The sequence below is a fragment of the Jaculus jaculus genome, chromosome 14 (assembly GCF_020740685.1).
Source record: "Jaculus jaculus isolate mJacJac1 chromosome 14, mJacJac1.mat.Y.cur, whole genome shotgun sequence".
Lineage (NCBI taxonomy): Eukaryota > Metazoa > Chordata > Mammalia > Rodentia > Dipodidae > Jaculus > Jaculus jaculus.
In genome coordinates, this window is record NC_059115.1 from 19,727,163 (window position 1) to 19,744,887 (window position 17,725).

The 17,725-nt window shown below is 41.5% G+C and overlaps 1 pseudogene; it reads right to left on the reverse strand.

Annotated features, from left to right (window-relative positions):
- Positions 1-3,280: 3,280 nt before the first annotated feature.
- On the reverse strand, positions 3,281-3,381 carry LOC123454900 (annotated as a pseudogene).
- Positions 3,382-17,725: the final 14,344 nt, after the last annotated feature.

A 17,725-nucleotide genomic window follows, 5' to 3' on the forward strand; every position in this document is an offset into this window, starting at 1 on the left:
CCATCTCTGTCTTCCACCAGGCTCTCTAGATTCCTTCTTGCACAGGCTTCCATTGTCATTACCATTCCCCTGGGCAAAAACAGGAAGAGGAGGGCAGGTGTCTGTGAAATCTCTAGAGAGGGAGGTGGTAGGAGGAAGCCAGCCACCTGGCTGGCTTTCCTGAATTAAGGTGTTGTTGGTAGCAGGATCTCAGCTATGTCATTATTTTCTGTTCCACAGGAAGGATTTGGGCGGCTGCCTCCTACTCTCTCAAATCCTCGGCTGTCATTCAAAGCCGCTGGCTCTGGCCCTGGCACTATGGAGACATAGCCTCATGCCAATTAAGTCAATAAGAGCAACCGCCACCATAATAATAATGATGACAGCTATCACTGATTAAGCACCCACTCGGTGCAAAGTGTTCCCAGGGCTTTCCACATATTAGTTCAGCTAATCCTCCCAGTAACCCTCTGAAATCAGTGTCATTATTTTTTAATTTTAAAATGTTAGCAGAGGGTGTGGTGACACACGCCTATAATCCCAGGACTCTGGTGGCTGGAGGCCATGAGTTCGAGACCAGCCTGGGCTTCAGAGTGAGTTTCAGGTCAGCCTGGGCTACACTGAGACCTTGCCTCAAACAAACAGACAAACTGTTAGCAGCTGGATGTGGTGGTGCGCACCCATGATACCAGCTGCCATGGAAGCTGAGGGAGGTGCATTGCCAGAGCTCAATAATTTGATATCAGCCCGATAAACCTAGTAGCAGACTACATCTCAAAACAACAACAACAAAAAAAAAAAAAAACATGCTTATGCATGTCTTAATCCTTGATTCTCAGGTAGAGAGAATTGAGCTAGCCAGTGGCTATTATTGTTAGTGATTAGTGTAGGACTCTTATTTTCCTCATTTATATTATTATTTTATCTTCATTATGATACTATCTTCATCATTGTATATATTTTGCAATGATCTCTATTAACATGTTTCTGTCAGTATTGTTTTTCTTAGCCTCTGCAACTATCTTTATCACTGTGTATTGTAATATTTTTGTGTGTGTGCATGTGCAGTTTGTGTGATGTGGTGTAATGTGTGTGTGTGGTATGGTGTGTGTGGTGTATGAATGTGTGTGCACAGGTGTGTGGAGGCCAGAGAGAACATCAGGTGTCTGCCTCAATGGCTTATTCACCTGCTTCCTTGAGACAGAGTTTCTCACTGAACTCAGAACTACTGTCTTCGCAGACCCCAGAAATTCTCTAGTCTGGGCTCCCCACCTGACTGAGGTTATAGATATGAATCACTCACCAGTTCTGCTGGACTAGCTGGACAGTGAACCCCAGGGATCCTCCTATCTCCCCCTCCTGAATTTCTGGTACATACCACCATGCTCAACTTTTACATGGCTGCTGGGGATCTGAACTTGTGTCCTCATGCTTACAGAGTGTATCAGACAGTCTTAGGTTCATTGAGACGAACTTTCAGACCAGGCACAGTTATGGAGGAAGGGATTTATTGAAGCTTACAGATTCAGGGGAAGTTCCATAATGGCAGAAGCTGGCCTGCTTTCACAGACCAAACACACAGAGAGAGGCACAAACCAAAAATCAAAAGCCTCACAGCACAGCACAATTCAGGAACTCCAGCTAAGCACATTTTGTTTATCTTTAGACTGAAATCCTAAACCTACCATCACATCTTAAGATTCACCCAGCGACATTGCCTCTAGCCAGGTGGCTGCAAATGCAAACTACAAACTAATAAAACACTGAATATTTTGGGGGGCATCTATTTAAACTATCATACAGAGAAAACACTTTACCCTCTGAGCCATCTCCCCAACCCCCTAGTAAGTTCTTATTTGCATAAAAGAAAATTTATTCATCTCAAGTGCTCACTCTAATGAATCTTGGATATCAAATGCAATCATGTAATCTAATCCATATCAAAACAGTTCCTCCCTTCCCTCCCTCTTTCACCATTGGCCTAAGAAAACTTGCAGCCTCTGTTAGTTTGAATGTATGTCCCCCATAGACTCGGGTGTTTGATTAAAGCTTATAACTGGGGTCTCCAGCCACCTGGCTAGAGGAGGTGTCATCCCTGGGGGCAGTTCATGGGGTCTAGCCCTAAGGTGCGTTTAGGGGAGGATCTGAATTCCAGCCCAAAGATATGCAGAGAGGTTTGAGCACTGGGAGGTTTTATGCTTTCTGCTTTTTGGTGTTTGCTGGCTGCTGGTGGGTTCTCTCCCTGCGTGGATCTGTGAAAGGGAGCCAGCTTCTTCTGCCATTAATATAACTTCCTCTAGATCTGTAAGCTTGAAATAAATCCCTTCCTCCCATAAAGCTCATTCCAGCTCATTCTAGCCATGTGGAGCTGACTCCTACAAGCCTCCTTTGCAGAACTTCCCTATTACCCTGGTTCTAGGCAACTACTGGTCTACCTTCTGCCTCTTTTTTTTGAACTTCATACAAATGTTAGGCTTCCCTAACTAGTCTGATGCATTTCTGACTCACCCGTTTTGACAAGTATCTTTCAGTAAGTGGTTCACCCTTTCCTCTTCCTGAGTGTTATTCCACCAAATGTCCCTTCCATACATGTTTATCCATTCAACAGTTGTTGGATGTGTGGGTGGCTTCCAGTTTCTGGCTATTACAAATCATAATTCAAGTACAGATCGTTGTGTAGATATAATTTTTCATTTCTCTTGTGTAGATACCATGGAGCAAAATCGCTGGTCACATGTCAAGCGCATGTGTTTAACTATTGAGGACGGTATTTCCTGCATGCTGGGGACTAAATACACATCCTCATGCTTTCAGAGTGTTGCAGTCAGGCTCGCATTGCTGGTAGAAATCACCCAACCTAGAGCAGTTTGTGGGGGAAAAAAGAGATTTATTTTGGCTTATAGGTTTGAGAGGGAAGCTCCATGATGGCAGGGGAAAACGATGGCATGAGCAGAGGGTGGACATCACCCCCTGGCCCATATAAGGTGGACAATAGCAACAGGAGGCTGTGCCAAACACTGGTAAAGGGAAACTGGCTTTAATACCCATAAGCCCACCCCCAACAATACACTGCCTTCAGGTGGTGTTAATTCCCAAATCTCTATTAGCTGGGAACTTAGCATTCAAAACAGCTAAGTTTATGGGGGACATCTGAATCAAACCACCACATTCCACCCCTGGCTCCCATAAACCATCCATGATGTAAAATGCAATGCACTCAGTCCAACTTTAAAAGTCCCCACAGTTTTAATTAATCCTAATGATGTTCAAACATTCCCATAATCCAAGGTCTATTTTTTTTTTCAATATGGAACACTTCATGAATTTGCATGTCATCCTTGCACAGGGGCCATGCTAATCTCTGTATCATTCCAATTTTAGTATATGTCTGCCAAAGCCAGCACAAATCCAAGGTCTTTTAACTGAGCCATAATACCAAAAAAATTCCCCTAAAACTCATAATGGCACAGAATAAACATTCACACTGCAAAAGATGGCATTGGGCATAGCAAAGAAATATTCAACCAATACAAGATTTGAAACAACCAGGGCAAACATCAAACTCTGTAGCTCCAAGTCCAACAACTCTAGCCAATGACAAGTCTCCAAGTCCAATAATTCTAACCAGCATCAAGTCTCAGGTATTCCAATCCCACCCCTCCAGCTAGGCTACTCACAGTCCTGGAAAACTTCATCCTGGGCCAGTAGCTCTCCTTAGTAGCCATCTCGTGGTCCAGACATCGCCACTGGGTCTCTACTGCAATCCTCACAGCTCCATGGGGTCTCCATGCAGGTATCCAGCAAACCTGCTACACACTGCCCATGGCCATTTCCAAAACACAAGACTGTGTTACAAACTTAATGACCCTCTCTTTCCTGCATTTCTTTTACTCCAGAATACCAGACAGGGTGCCAATATGTTAACCCGGGGGGTGGGGGGAGGGAATAAAGCAGACTTTGAAGAACAGGACACTTGTTGAGCACTCAGGCCCCTCCAAAAGAGTCTACATTCTTCCTGTTGCCCCAATACAAGTCAGCTGGCTCAATCTCAATGGTTGTAATCTCTCATATAATTGCAGCTGAATGGGCAGAAGTTTCAGTCCAAAGATTTCATTTCTGTGCCATATCCCTCTGCTCACACCAGTCCATTTCTATGCAATTTCTCACACAAACTGCTTCTAGCCCAGTCCAGGCAAAACTCTTTCTTACTCTCACAAGCCAAACTTCACTGTCCTTAGTTCTTACTGCATTCAGGTCCTTTAACACTGACCAGAATAGTCCATCAAGCTGTACTTACAGCACTGCAAGGCATCTCTTTGGCCAAGGTTTCAAATCCTTGCACATTCCTCTTGAAAATCAGCTTCAAAAGGCCAAAGCCACACAGTCAGGTGTCTAGCAGCAAATGGTCACACTCTTTGGTACCAACACATTGTGAGTGCTTTTATCTTTCTAGCCCCTACTGTCTGCCTGCCTGCCTTCCTTCCTTCCTTCTTTCCTTCCTTCCTTCCTTCCTTCCTTCCTTCCTTCCTTCCTTCCTTCCTTCCTTCCTTCCTTCCTTCCTTCCTTCTTTCCTTCTTTCCTTCCTTTTAAATTCTTCCTTCTCTTCCCTTCTTTTCCCTTCCCTCTCTCCCTTATTTATCTCTCTATTTCTCTTTCTTTTTCTTTTTTTCTTTTTGGTGTGATCTCACTATAGCCTAGGATGACCTGGAACTCTTAGTCCCAGGCCTAGAACTCCTAGCAATCCTACTACCTCTGCCCCCAAAGTGCTAGGATTAAAGGTGTGCACTACTGTGCCTGACTATTCTTTTTTCTTCCTTCCTTTCTTTTCCTTCTCTCTCTCTCTCTTATCCCTTCTTTTTAAGTATTTTTATTTTTATTTGTTTATTAGCAAGAGAGAGAGAGAGCACACACCAGAGCCACTAACCACTGAAAAAAACTCCAGATGCAGGTGTTACTTTGTACATCTGGCTTAATGTGGGTACTGGGAATCAAACTGAGGTCCTTAGGCTTCACAAGCAAGCGCCCTAGCTGCTAAGCCATTACTCCAGGTCCCTCATCCCTTCTTTATCTCTATTTTTCTTTCTTCTTTGCTTTCTTCTTAAATTCTTTCTCCTTTTTAAAAGTATATTTTACTTTTTTAGGGGAGAGAGAGTGAATGGGCTCACCAGGGCCTCTTGCCATGACAAACAAACTCCAGATGTGTACACCACTTTGTGCTTCTGGCTGTATGTAGGTATTGGGGAATCAAACCTAGACCAATAGGCTTTGTAAACACTTTTAAACATTGAGCAATACCTCCAGCCCCTCTTTCTTAAATTTTAATATGGGAACTCCACTTTCTGCTCAATTTTTCTGAAACCCAATACTGTTAAAAATGAAAATAAAACATAATAAACAGACCAACCCATTAAAACAAAATCATAATTTCCTAGACATCTAAGTACTGAATAAATCCAATGAAAGGCATACAGAGACATTGAAGATGGTTAGGGCATTACACAGCCATTCTCACAATGCACATTGATCTGTCTGTGCACCTTTATCATTTGTCCTGGTAGGTATGGGAGGTGGGACTTCCACATACTTATGTCCTAGTTTTTGACCATCCAAGGGAAAGCAGAACATTTCTCTTTACTTCTTCTCAATTGCCTTCAGATCACTATAACACCGATAACACTTTGACACTGTGTGAGGTGGCATATTTGGGGATAACAGTAGTCTTCTGCAATATAATATGTTGTCTTCACTCTCCTGTCACCATTAATCTCTTCACAGCCTTCTTATTCTTTTTTTTTTAGGGTCTAGCATATTGTCTTTTAGCTCTGTGGATAGGAAAATAGAAACTGGTGATATGAAGAGAAAACTAATCCTGGAAGTCTACTGCAGGCTACACATTGCCTGATACCAGAGGCTCACAGCAAAAAGACCTCCTTGGAAGTGGGAATAGATCAAAACTTCACAACATTGGTTGAACAGTTCTTGTAACAAAATTGTGTGTGTGTGTGTGTGGTGTACATTCTTTTCCGTATGTGTGGGAGTACACATGTGTGTGTGTGCATATGGCCCCCAGAGGTCAACATCATATGTCCTCCTCAATAACCCTCCACCGTATTTATTGAAACAGGATTTCTCCCTAAGCCTGGAGCTCACTGATTCAGCTCGACTAGGTATCCAACAAGCCCTAGGGAGTTCCTGTCTCTGCCTCCCCAGCACTGGGTTTACAGGTATGTGCTACCATGCTTGCCATTTACGTGAATTCTTGGGATCTGAACTCAGGTCCTCACATTTGCACGGCAAGCTCTTTACTAACTGAACCATCTCCTGTGCCTTCTTGCAGCAATTCTTGCCCAATGTATCGACATGGGGTTGCTCATTTGTTTGTAGAAGGCAACCTGCTGAAGAGCTGCCTTATGTCCCTAAGTACAAGAAGGCTGTGCAGTGCCTCACAGAGAAACATGCACCTCAGATGAGCTTCATTCAGGTTGACCTAGAGAGCCTTGGGCTGTGGGTTCAATGTGAATGAGTAACAAAATATATTAAATAAGGTGTCTTTCAACAGAAGCATGCATAAGCATGTATTTGGTCAATTGACAAAACCATTGTGGCTTGTAGGAATCTAGCCCTCTATTTCCCTCTTGAGCAATGAATGGTTCATTCAGTATTTGCTAATTCATTGTTCAAGGTAATTTCACAGAGTGAAACCATTATGGAATAATACAATTGACTGTGTTTCTAAGTTTCTTTGATATTGCTGCAAAATTTCATGTGTGTCTATGTGTATTCAAGTGTGTGCATGTGCGTGTGGAAGCCAGAGGCAACTTAAGGTGTTGTTTTGCAGGGTTTGCCCACCTCCTGTGGGGCATGGTTTCTCACTTGCTTGGAGATCACCAAGTAGGCTAGTCTGGCTGGTCAGTAAGCCCCAGGGATGCTTCTGTCTCCACCTCCTCAATGCTGAGATTACAGGTGGGCCTCACCACAACTACTTAAGAAACAAAAGGCAGAGAATTCTGGGTAAGGTGGCGGCATACTAGCCACACCAAAGCAGCTTAGGGAGGGAAATAAATAGAAACACAGCAAAATACACTCTTCTACTGAAAAGTGAAGGTGTATAAGTTATTATCAACCACAGTAGAGAAGCAGGAGAGACCAAGATCTTACAGAAAGGAGGAAACCATCCAGAATCCTGCCAAGGTGCCAGCAACCCTGATCCATGAGCCCACACAGCTGGTGGCACCGAGAGGCAGAAGCAGAAACAAGGTGAGAGGATTTTCCACTCACATCAGCCTCCTCACAAAGGCAAGAAAACTGAAAGGGAAGACAGTGGAGACCAGCTGAGCAGCTGCTGAAGGAGATACAAATGGGACCAGCTGAGCAGCTCCTGTACAACTCCAAGTATTCTGCATAGTCTCCCAACCCCCAACTGTCAGGGAAGAGAACGTCTGGAGAGCTCATTCCACCCCAGCGGATCAAGGTGGGCACTCAGCCTTGATGCGATTGGAAGCCATCCCAAAAGGTAACAGGGCCTACTTATACAAAGCCAGATACACAGGCCTGCACTGGGAGTGCTAATCTCTCTTTCCATGTCAAGAAAGGTTATGCATTACATTTGAATGATATATTCTTGATTGGCTTTACCCTTCTCAAATAATCTGTATTTTGGTGTTGAATATTGTTGCCTTTGACATTTCCTGATTTTTTAGGGCCTTTGTCTTTTTCTTTTGTCATTATTGGGGGCAGGGACTGACTGGTCCCAGGCTGACTTGGAACCCATTTCAGACTAGAAATATCAACCTCCTAGTTGACAGCATTAAGGGTATGGGGCAACACACACAAACCCTTAGGGACTTTGGATTTACCAGATTATCTGTTTACTTTAATCTCTGTGGTTGTATAAATACTCTGTGCTGGTTTTGATTGAATGTCTATATTGCTCAGTTGAATTTTAGAATTTGCCAGTATTTTGCTTCACCCTGTCTGCTACAACACTTGAATAGCAGACAAACTCAGCACACTTAGGGTCACATCTGCTCTTTCTCTTGGAGTATAAGAGCTATACCTGGCATCTTAAACTCCTACACTGGTGATATATAAAGCTGATTACATAGCTAAGAACACTGCAAATAATTAGAAACCCAAGTATCAAATTAACTCAAGATGCAAAAAAAACACAAAAAAACCCTACATTATAATACAAAAAAAAAACATAAAAAATCAAGACAATACAATTCCACAAAAAAACTTGTAAATCCATCAGAAATGATCTCTGGTGAGACTGCTTTAGATAAAATGCCTACCAAAGATTTCAAAAACGATTATATCTATATCCAAAGAAATAAAAGAAGAAATCAAAGGAATCAAAGAAGAAAACAAAGGAATCACAGAAGAAAACAAACTCTTGAAGGAGAACACAGAAAACAAACTTAATGAAATAAGGTCATTACAAGACATGAATAAGGAAATAGAAATAATGAAAAAAATACCAATCATAAATACTAGAAATGAAAACAGAGTAAGTCAAATAGAAAACTCTGTAGGAAGTTGCACCAGTAGAATGCATGAAGGAGAGGACAGAATATCTAGGCTAGCAGACCAGGTGGCAGATCTAATACAGTCCAACAAAGAGAAAGAAAATCTCATAAGACGGTATGAATGGGAATTTCAAGACATTTGGGACACTATGAAGACATCAAACATAAGAACTCAGGACATAGTAGAAGGAGAAGAATTTCACTCCAAAGGCATGATGGGTATTTTCAACAAAATCATAGAGCAGCACATGGAACATTCTCTAAAATAGAACATATATTAGGACGCAAAACAAATCTTAACAAATACAGGAAAATTGAAACAATTCCATGCACTCTGATCACAATGGGATAAAACTACAAATCAATAGCAAGAAAACCTGCAGAACATGCATAAAATCATAGAAACTAAACAATACACTATTAAATGATGAATGAGTCAATGAAGAAATCAAGAAGGATATCAAAAAACTCATAGAATCAAATGATAATGAGAACACAACATGCTAAACCTTTGGGACACAATGAAGGCAGCCTTAAGAGTGAAATGTATAGCTTTAAGTGCCTATATTAAGAAATTAGAAAAGTCACAAGTAAACAACTTAATGCTCCACCTTAAGGCCTTGAAAAAAGAACAAAGCAAACCAAAAATCAGTAGACAGAGAGAAATAATAAAGATTTGAGCAGAAATTAATGAAATAGTATCCAAAACATAAAAAAAAAAATTTCCAAAGAATCAATGAAACAAAGAGTTGGTTCTTTGAAAGGATAAACAAGATTGATAAACCCTTAGCAAATATGACCAAAAAAAGAGAGAAGAGACACAAATTAATAAAATTAGAGATGAAAAAGGCACCATCACAACAGATACCAGAGAAATTCAAAAAATGATAGGGACATACTATAAGAACATACACTCAATATAAATAAATCATATGGAAACCTACTTTTTTGAACAATGGGACACTCAGGAGCTGTAGATTGTTGCTAGAAAATTTTCAGTGCCTAAGGATGGGATGCATTCCAGTGAGTTGTTGACCAGTGAGGTCCCTGATGCCCCCAAAACATTATAGGCCATTGCCAAGGCCCTTGATTTCCCACCAGGAATAGATGGTAAGACACTATTGCTGAAGATTCCACATACTTGGGCTGCAAGACCACTGAGTAATCCTGCTGGAACTGAGCTGATAACCTCCTCCATGTAGACCAGCAGAGAGAAAGCTGGAAGAAGCCATTCTGCATGTAGTTCAATGGCAGAGAAAGAAATCACCAGTGAAGATACTCAACAGTGGACCCTGTAAGCCTTATATTTTGCCAGCCAGGCCAAATAAGCCAACAGGTGATAGTGGAATGTCTGTCGTGGTGGAAACCAACTGCCCTCTAATTGGACTGGAGACCTGCTCCATGGAAAGAAATACATCCCTGATACTAAAAACTTAAAAGGGGGTAGTCATGAGCCCTAGGGGTATAATGTCTGCTGATGTCTGGATAAATGTATATACTATGCTCACCAAACTGCCCAGTAAGCACTTCTCTTAATGTTCATACCCATATATTAATGCTACTCTCACTTTTGGTAGAGAACCTTCTCTTTTCAGATGGCAGTGACCTTGGTATGACTCAGAAGGCCTAATAGTGCTGGGAAGAAGTGACAGGAGTGTTCAGCACTGCAATATCTCTACCACACCTTCCAAGGCTCAGGGTCTGTTGTGGAAGAGGTGGCAGAAAGAATGTAAGAGCCAAAGGAAGGGTAGGACTCCTTACAATGTGCTTCTCAAGGCACAAAATGGCCTGGATACCCATGACCTCACAGTGCCTGACACTACCTACACAAAACCATCATAATAGGAGGAAATGATCATGACATCAAAATAAAAGAGAAACTGATTGAGAGGGGGAGGAAATATGATAGAAAATGGAATTTCAAAGGGAAAAGTGGAGGAAGGGAGGGCATTACCATGGGATATTGTTTACAATCATGGACGTTGTTAATAAAAAAATTAAAAAGAACATATACTCCACTAAGTTTGAAAATCTAAAAGAAATGGATGATTTCCTTGATTTATATAATTTTTATTTAAAATTAAATCAAGATGATATTAACCACTTAAATAGACCTATGACAAGTATGGTGAACTAAGCAGTTATAAAAATCTCCCAACTGTTGGGTGTGGTGGCGCACACCTTTAATCCCAGCACTTGGGAGGCAGAGGTAGGAAGATTGCTTAGAGTTTGAGGTCACTCTGAGACTACATAGTGAATTCCAGGTCAGTCTGAGCTAGAGTGAGACTCTACCTCAAACAACAACAACAATAACAAAATCTTCCAACTTATCCAAGCCCAGATGGATTCACTGGTGAATTTTTACCAGACATTCATGGAAAAACTGATGCCAATGCTTCTCAAACTTTTCCATAAAATAGAAAAGGAAGGAATACTACAAAACTTCTTCTATGAAACCAACATCACTCTCATACTAAAACCAGGCAAAGATAGAACAAAAAAAAAAAAAAAAAAAAAAGGAAAATTACAGACCAACCTCAACCTCCCTCATGAACATAGATGCAAAAATTCTCAAAATTATTGGCAAACAGACTACAAAACTACAAGAATATATCAGAAAGATCATTCACCCTGACCAAGTAGACTTTATCCCAAAGATGCAGGGATGGTTCAACATACACAAATCAATAAATGTAATACACTATATAAATGGACTAAAGGACAAAAATCACATGATCATCTCATTAGATGCAGAAAAAGCATTTGACACAATCCAACATCCATTCATGATAGAAGTCCTACAGAAAATGGGAGTAAAAGGAACATATCTTACCATAATAAAGGCTATTTATGACAAATCTACAGCCAACATAACACTAAAGGAGAAAAATGTGAAGTTTTTCTACTAAAATCAAGAAAAAGACAAGGTGTCCACTGTCCCCACTTTTATTTAATATAGTACTGGAAGTCTTAGCCATAGCAATAAGGCAAGAGATGCACATAAAAGGGATACAAATTGGAAAGGAAGAGATCAAGTTATCATTATTTGTAGATGGTATGATTCTATACATGAAGGACATTAAAGACTCTACCAGCAAACTGTTAGAGCTGATAAACACCTACAGCCATGTAGCAGGATACAAAATAAATACACAGAAATCAGTAGCCTTCCTATATACTAACAATAAACACACAGACAATGAAATAAGAGAATCACCCCCATTCACAATTGCATAAAAAATGTAAAGTATCTTGGAATAAACCTAACCAAGGAAGTAAAGGATCTCTACAATGAAAACTTCAAAATACTCAAGACAGAAATTGCAGAAAACACTAGGAAATGGAAAGGCATCCTTTGTCCTTGGATCAGAAGAATCAATATTGTGAAAATGGCAATCTTACCAAAAGCAATCTACACATTTAATGCAATCCTCATCAAACATCCAATAGCATTATTCGTGGAAATAGAAAAAAAAATCAAAAAATTCATTTGGAAGTACAAAAAACCTTGAATATCTAAAACAAATTTGAGCAACAAAAATAAGGCTGGTGGTATCACTATACCTGATTTTAACCTATATTACAGAGCCATAGCAACCAAAACAGCATGGTACTGGCACAAAAACAGACATGTAGATCAATGGAACAGAATAGAGGACCCAGATATAAGTCCAGGTAGCTACAGCCACCTGATCTTTGACAAAAATGACAAAAATACTAACTGGAGAAAAGACAGCCTCTTCCCAGCAACTGGTGCTGAGAAAACTGGATATGTATCTGTGAAAGGAGGAAAATAGATTCTTATCTCTCTCCACGCACAAGAATTAAGTCCAAACAAGTCAAAGACCTTAATATCAGACCTAAAACTTTGAAACTGCTAGAAGTAAAAGTAGGGGAAACCCTTCAACATGCTGGTCTTGGCAAAGATTTTCTGCATATAACTCCAGTGGCTGAGGAAATAAAACTACTAGTCAACTCTGGGACCTCATAAAATCACAAAGCTTTTGTACAGCAAATGAGTAAGTACAGCAAAGAGGCAACCTACAGAATGGGAGAAAATCTTTGCCAGTTATTCATCTGACAAAGGATTAATATTCAGGATATACAAAGAACTCAAACAAAACTAAATAATAAATCAAACAAACCAATTAAAAAATGGGCTATGGCCAGGCGTGGTGGCACGCACCTTTAATACCAGAACTCAGGAGGCAGAGGTAAGAGGATTTACATGAGTCTGAGGCTATCCTGAGACTACATAGTGAATTCCAGGTCAGCCTGGGATAGAGCACGATCCTATCTTGAAACCTCCCCCCCCCAAAAAAAGAGGAAGGCTATGGAACTAAATTGAGAGTTCTCAAAAGAAGAAATACAGATGGTATATAAATGTCTAAAAATTTTCTGGGCTGGAGAGATGGCTTAGCAGTTAAGGTACTTACCTACAAAGCCAAAGGACCTAAGCTTGATTCCTCAGGACCCATGTAAGCCAGATGCCCAAGGGGGTACATGTACCTGGAGTTCATTTGCAGTGGCTGGAGGCCCTGGTGGGCCCATTCTCTCTCCCTTCCTCCCTCTCCCTCTCTCTCTCCCTGCATGTTTCTCTCCCACACACAAATAAATAAAAATAAAACATTTAAAAAGTGTTCTACAACTGAACTCCAGAAGCACGTTCCATCTTGTGCATCTGGCTTACATGTACTGGAGAATTAAACCTGGGTCCTTAGGCTTTGCACACAGGTGCCTTAAATGTTAAGCCATCTCTCCAGCCCTGGGTCATCTTTGTTTGTTTGTTTGTTTGTTTGTATGTTTGTTTTTGTTTTTCAAGACAGGGTCTCACTGTAGTCCAGGCCGACCTGGAATCAGCTATGTAGTCTCAGGGTGGCCTCGAACTCATGGCTATCCTCCTACCTCTGCCTCCCGAGTGCTGGGCTTAAAGGCATGTGCCACCACAACTGACCCTGCATCATCTTTTTAATGCACATTTTAAAATCTCTTGGCACAGGGCTATATGTGATTTCCTTTTAAACAAAATAAGACAGAAAACAATAAAAAAAAAAAGGGTTCTACATCCCTAGTCATCAGGGAAATGAAAGAAAAAAACTTTGAGATGCTATCTCATTCCTGTCAAAATGGCTACCATCATGAAAACAATTGACAATAAATGCTGGAGAGGGTGCAGAAGATGAGGACCCCCTCTACACTGTTGGTCGGAATGCAATCTGGTCCCACCATTGTGGAAATCAGTGTGGAGGTTCCTGAGACAGATAAAAATAGATCTACCATATGACCCTGCTTTACCACTGCTAGGCATATATCCTAAGGACTTGTCTCACTACCTTAGAGATACTTGCTCAACCATGTTTATTGCTGCCTTATTCACTATAGCTAGGAAATGGAACCAGCCTAGATGTCCTTAAACTGATGAGTGGATAATGAATATGTGGCACATTTATACAATGAAGGTCTACTCAGTGGTAAAGAAAAATGAAATTATGAAATTTGCAGGAAAATGGGTGGGTCTGGAAAGGATTATACTTAGTGAGATAACCCAGGCCCAGAAAGCCAAATGTCACATGTTCTCTCTCATATGTGGATCTTAGCTACAAATGATTGGATTTCTATGTGAGTTGGAATAAAACTCAGTAGCAGAGACCAGTAAGCTAGAAAGGGGATAGAAAGGAAATGGAAAGGGAAGGAGGGGGGACTTAATAGGATGGTATTGCATATGCGTAAGTAGAACAGATTAATGGGGGTGGAAAGGCCTAAGTGAGGGGAAGAGATTGAATAAAGGAAAGGTGGGGCAAAGGCTAATCAAAATATAAGAGAGTATGAATAAGTCATATGGAAACCTACCTTTTTGGAGCACCCAGAAGCCATAGATTATTATTAGAAAATTTTTGTTGCCAGGAATGGGATGCTTTCCAGTGAGTTGTTGGCTAGGGAGGTCCCTGATGCCCCCCAAACATTACAGGCTATTGCCAAGGCTCTCAGTTTCCCACTAGGAATAGATGGTAAAACCGTATTGCTGAAGACTCCACATACTTGGGCTGCAAGGTCACTGAGAAATCCTGCTGCAGCTGAGCTGTAAACCTCTTCCGTGTAGACCAGCTGACAGAAAGCTGGAAAAAGCTACCCTGCATGCAGTTCAATGGGAGAGAGAAATCACCAGTGAAGATTTGCTCAACAGTGGACACTGCAAGCCTCAATTTTGGCTAGCCAGGCCAAACTAGCCAGCAGGTACAATAGTGGCATGTCTGTTATGGGGTAAACAAACGACTCTTTATTGTAATGGAGGCCTGCTCCATGAATGGGAATACATGACTGATATTGAAAACCTACAACAAGGGTAGTCATGAACTCTAGAGGTGTAACATCTGCTGGAGTCTGGCTACTATGCTCACCAAACTGCCCAGTAAGCACTTCTCTGAATGTTCATACCCATATATTAATGCTACTCTCACTTTTGGTTAGAGAAGCTTCTCTTTTCAGATGGCAGTGACCTTGGGATGACTCAGAAGGCATCATAGTACTGAGAATAAGAGACGGAGGAGTGCTCAGCACTGAAACATCTCTATCACATCTTTCAAGGCTCAGGGTCCAATGCGGAAGAGGTGGCAGAAAGAATGTAAAAGGCAAAGGAAGGGTGGGACTTCTTCCAACGTGTTTCTCCAGACATAAAATGGCTTGGATATTCATGACCTCACAGTGCCTGACACTACCTACACAGGACCATCACAATAGGAGGAAAAGATGATGACGTCAAAATAAAAGAGAGACTGAGAGGGGAAAATGTATGTTGGAGAGTGGATTTTCAAAAGGGAAGGTCAGGGGAAGGAGGGAATTACCATGGGTTTTTGTCTATAATTGCAGAAATTAATTAAAAAATAAATTTAATCAGCCAGGTGTGGTGGCACACGCCTTTAATTCCAGCACTTGGGAGGCAGAGGTAGGAGGATTGCCATGAGTTTGAGGCCACCTGAGACTACATAGTGAATTCCAGGTCAGCCTGAGCTAGAGCGAGACCCTACCTCGAAAAACAAAACAAGCCGGGCATGGTGGCGCACGCCTTTAGTCCCAGCACTTGGGAGGCAGAGGTAGGAGGATCGCCGAGAGTTCAAGGCCACCCTGAGACTACACAGTGAATTCCAGGTCAGCCTGAGCCAGAGTGAGACCCTACCTCGAAAAACAAAACAAACAAACACAAATAAATAAATTTAAAACAACAACAAAAAAATAGGACCAGGCGTGGTGGCACATGCCTTTAATCCCAGCACTTGGGAGGCAGAGGTAGGAAGATTGCTGAGTTGGAGGCCACCCTGAGACTACATAGTGAATGAAGGTCAACCTGGTCTAGAGTGAGGTCCTACCTCAAAAATAAATAAATAAATAAAATGAAATAAAAAAAGAAAAGCATGGGCTCTAGGGATTAAACTGATTCTAGAGATCGATCATGTTTCAAGGCAATCCTTCCTCAGTTGCTGTCTGCCTTATTCTTTGAGTCAGGGTCTCTTGATGAACCCACAGCTCACTAGTTCAGCTAGATTAGCTTGCCAGTCAGTTCTAGGAAATCCTTCTGTTTTTGCTTCCCCAGCATTGAGATAACAGGTACATACCACCACACCTGGTGTTTTACTTAGTATGTGATGATCTGAATGTAGAGCTTCCCCACAGACTCAAGCGTTTGTGATGAAGCTTCATCTTCAGTCCCCAGATGGTGGCAGTTTGGAAGGTGGAACCTTGCTGAACAAGGCATGTCATTTGGGGTGAGCCTTGGGATGTTCTAGCCCAAGCTCCCTTTGCCAGGTTCAGCTCACTCATGCTGCTCCCTTCCAACTGATGTGACAAGATGTGACGCCCCACACTGCTCTGCCATGATCTCTTGCCATGATGAGGCTTGCCCTTCAAACTGCAAGCCCAACTAAAGCCTTTCTTCCCACCAGCTGCTTTTGGTCAGTTGTTTTGTTCCAGCAACAAGAAAGTAACTGCTACATAGGATCTGGGGATCTGAACTGAGGTCCTCTTGTTTTTCCCAATGGCTGATGGACAAGGACAAGGTAGAGTCTCCCTTTAGCCCAGACTGACCTGGATTCACTATGTAGTCTCATGGCGATCCTCCTACCTCTGCCTCCCAAGTGCTGGGATTAAAGGCAGGTGCCACCATGCCTGGAAAATTTTAGTTTCTTAAAGAAATCTCCATAGTGATTTCCATAGTGGCCACACCAGATTACATTCCTACCAACAATGAATAATGGATATTTCATTTTTATTTATTTATTTATTAGAGACAGAGAAAGGGAGAGATAGAGAGTGAGTGACAATGAGCGCACCAGGGCCTCTAGCCACTGTAAACAAATTCCAGACATATGAGCCACCATATATATCTGACTTACATTGGATCTGGAGAATTGAACCTGGATCATTAGGCTTTGCAGGCAAATTTCTTTCTTTCTTTTTTTTTTTTTTTTATAATTTAGTGCTTCTGTATTGTACTAGCAAACGAGTTAGAAAGTGAGTTAATAATAAGTGTAAAACAGAGAAAAGCTTAGCTGTATGAACAAAGGAATGCATATCAATGATAATGGAAAATAGGAAAAGAAAATGTGTTCACATTATACTCAGTGGCTCAGTTATGAATAATATTCATGGTTGTAATATAGAATCAACCCTTGACAACTCATTGGAAAATCTGCTAGAGCCACCCTGACGAGATGGGAGGTGCTGGGAGCGGGGCAGGAAGGGACTAAGCCTCACCCAGAGACCCCCAGACCGCCACTTGTCACCAGCATGTTCACTGCGCGGGCAAATTTCTTAACTGCTAATCCATCTCTCCAGCCCAGTAATGGATATTTTAAATGACACAATCAGTAGCCAAGTGAAGAGATACACAGGGAAAGGTCTGGAAGGTTCTGAGCTCAAGTGGTTCCATCTCAGTGGAATTCCTTCCAGCTCCTTCCATGTTCTTTTCCACCCTTCTGGGAACCTCCACACGTCCAGTTACCTTAGTACACTCTGAACTCCATCTTTTTGGAGTTTTATGGAGACTCGTAATAGGCATGATGGATTAAGTCACTGGTAATCAACCCAACCTTCAGCATCTTCCCAGTGATGGGAATTTCAGCATTGGAGCAAATGGCTGGTTGCCCTGGTAACTAACCCCAGAACCTCAATCTTGTTTTTTGGGTACTTTCTAAAAGTACCTTGTTGATATCGTTCAAAGTATA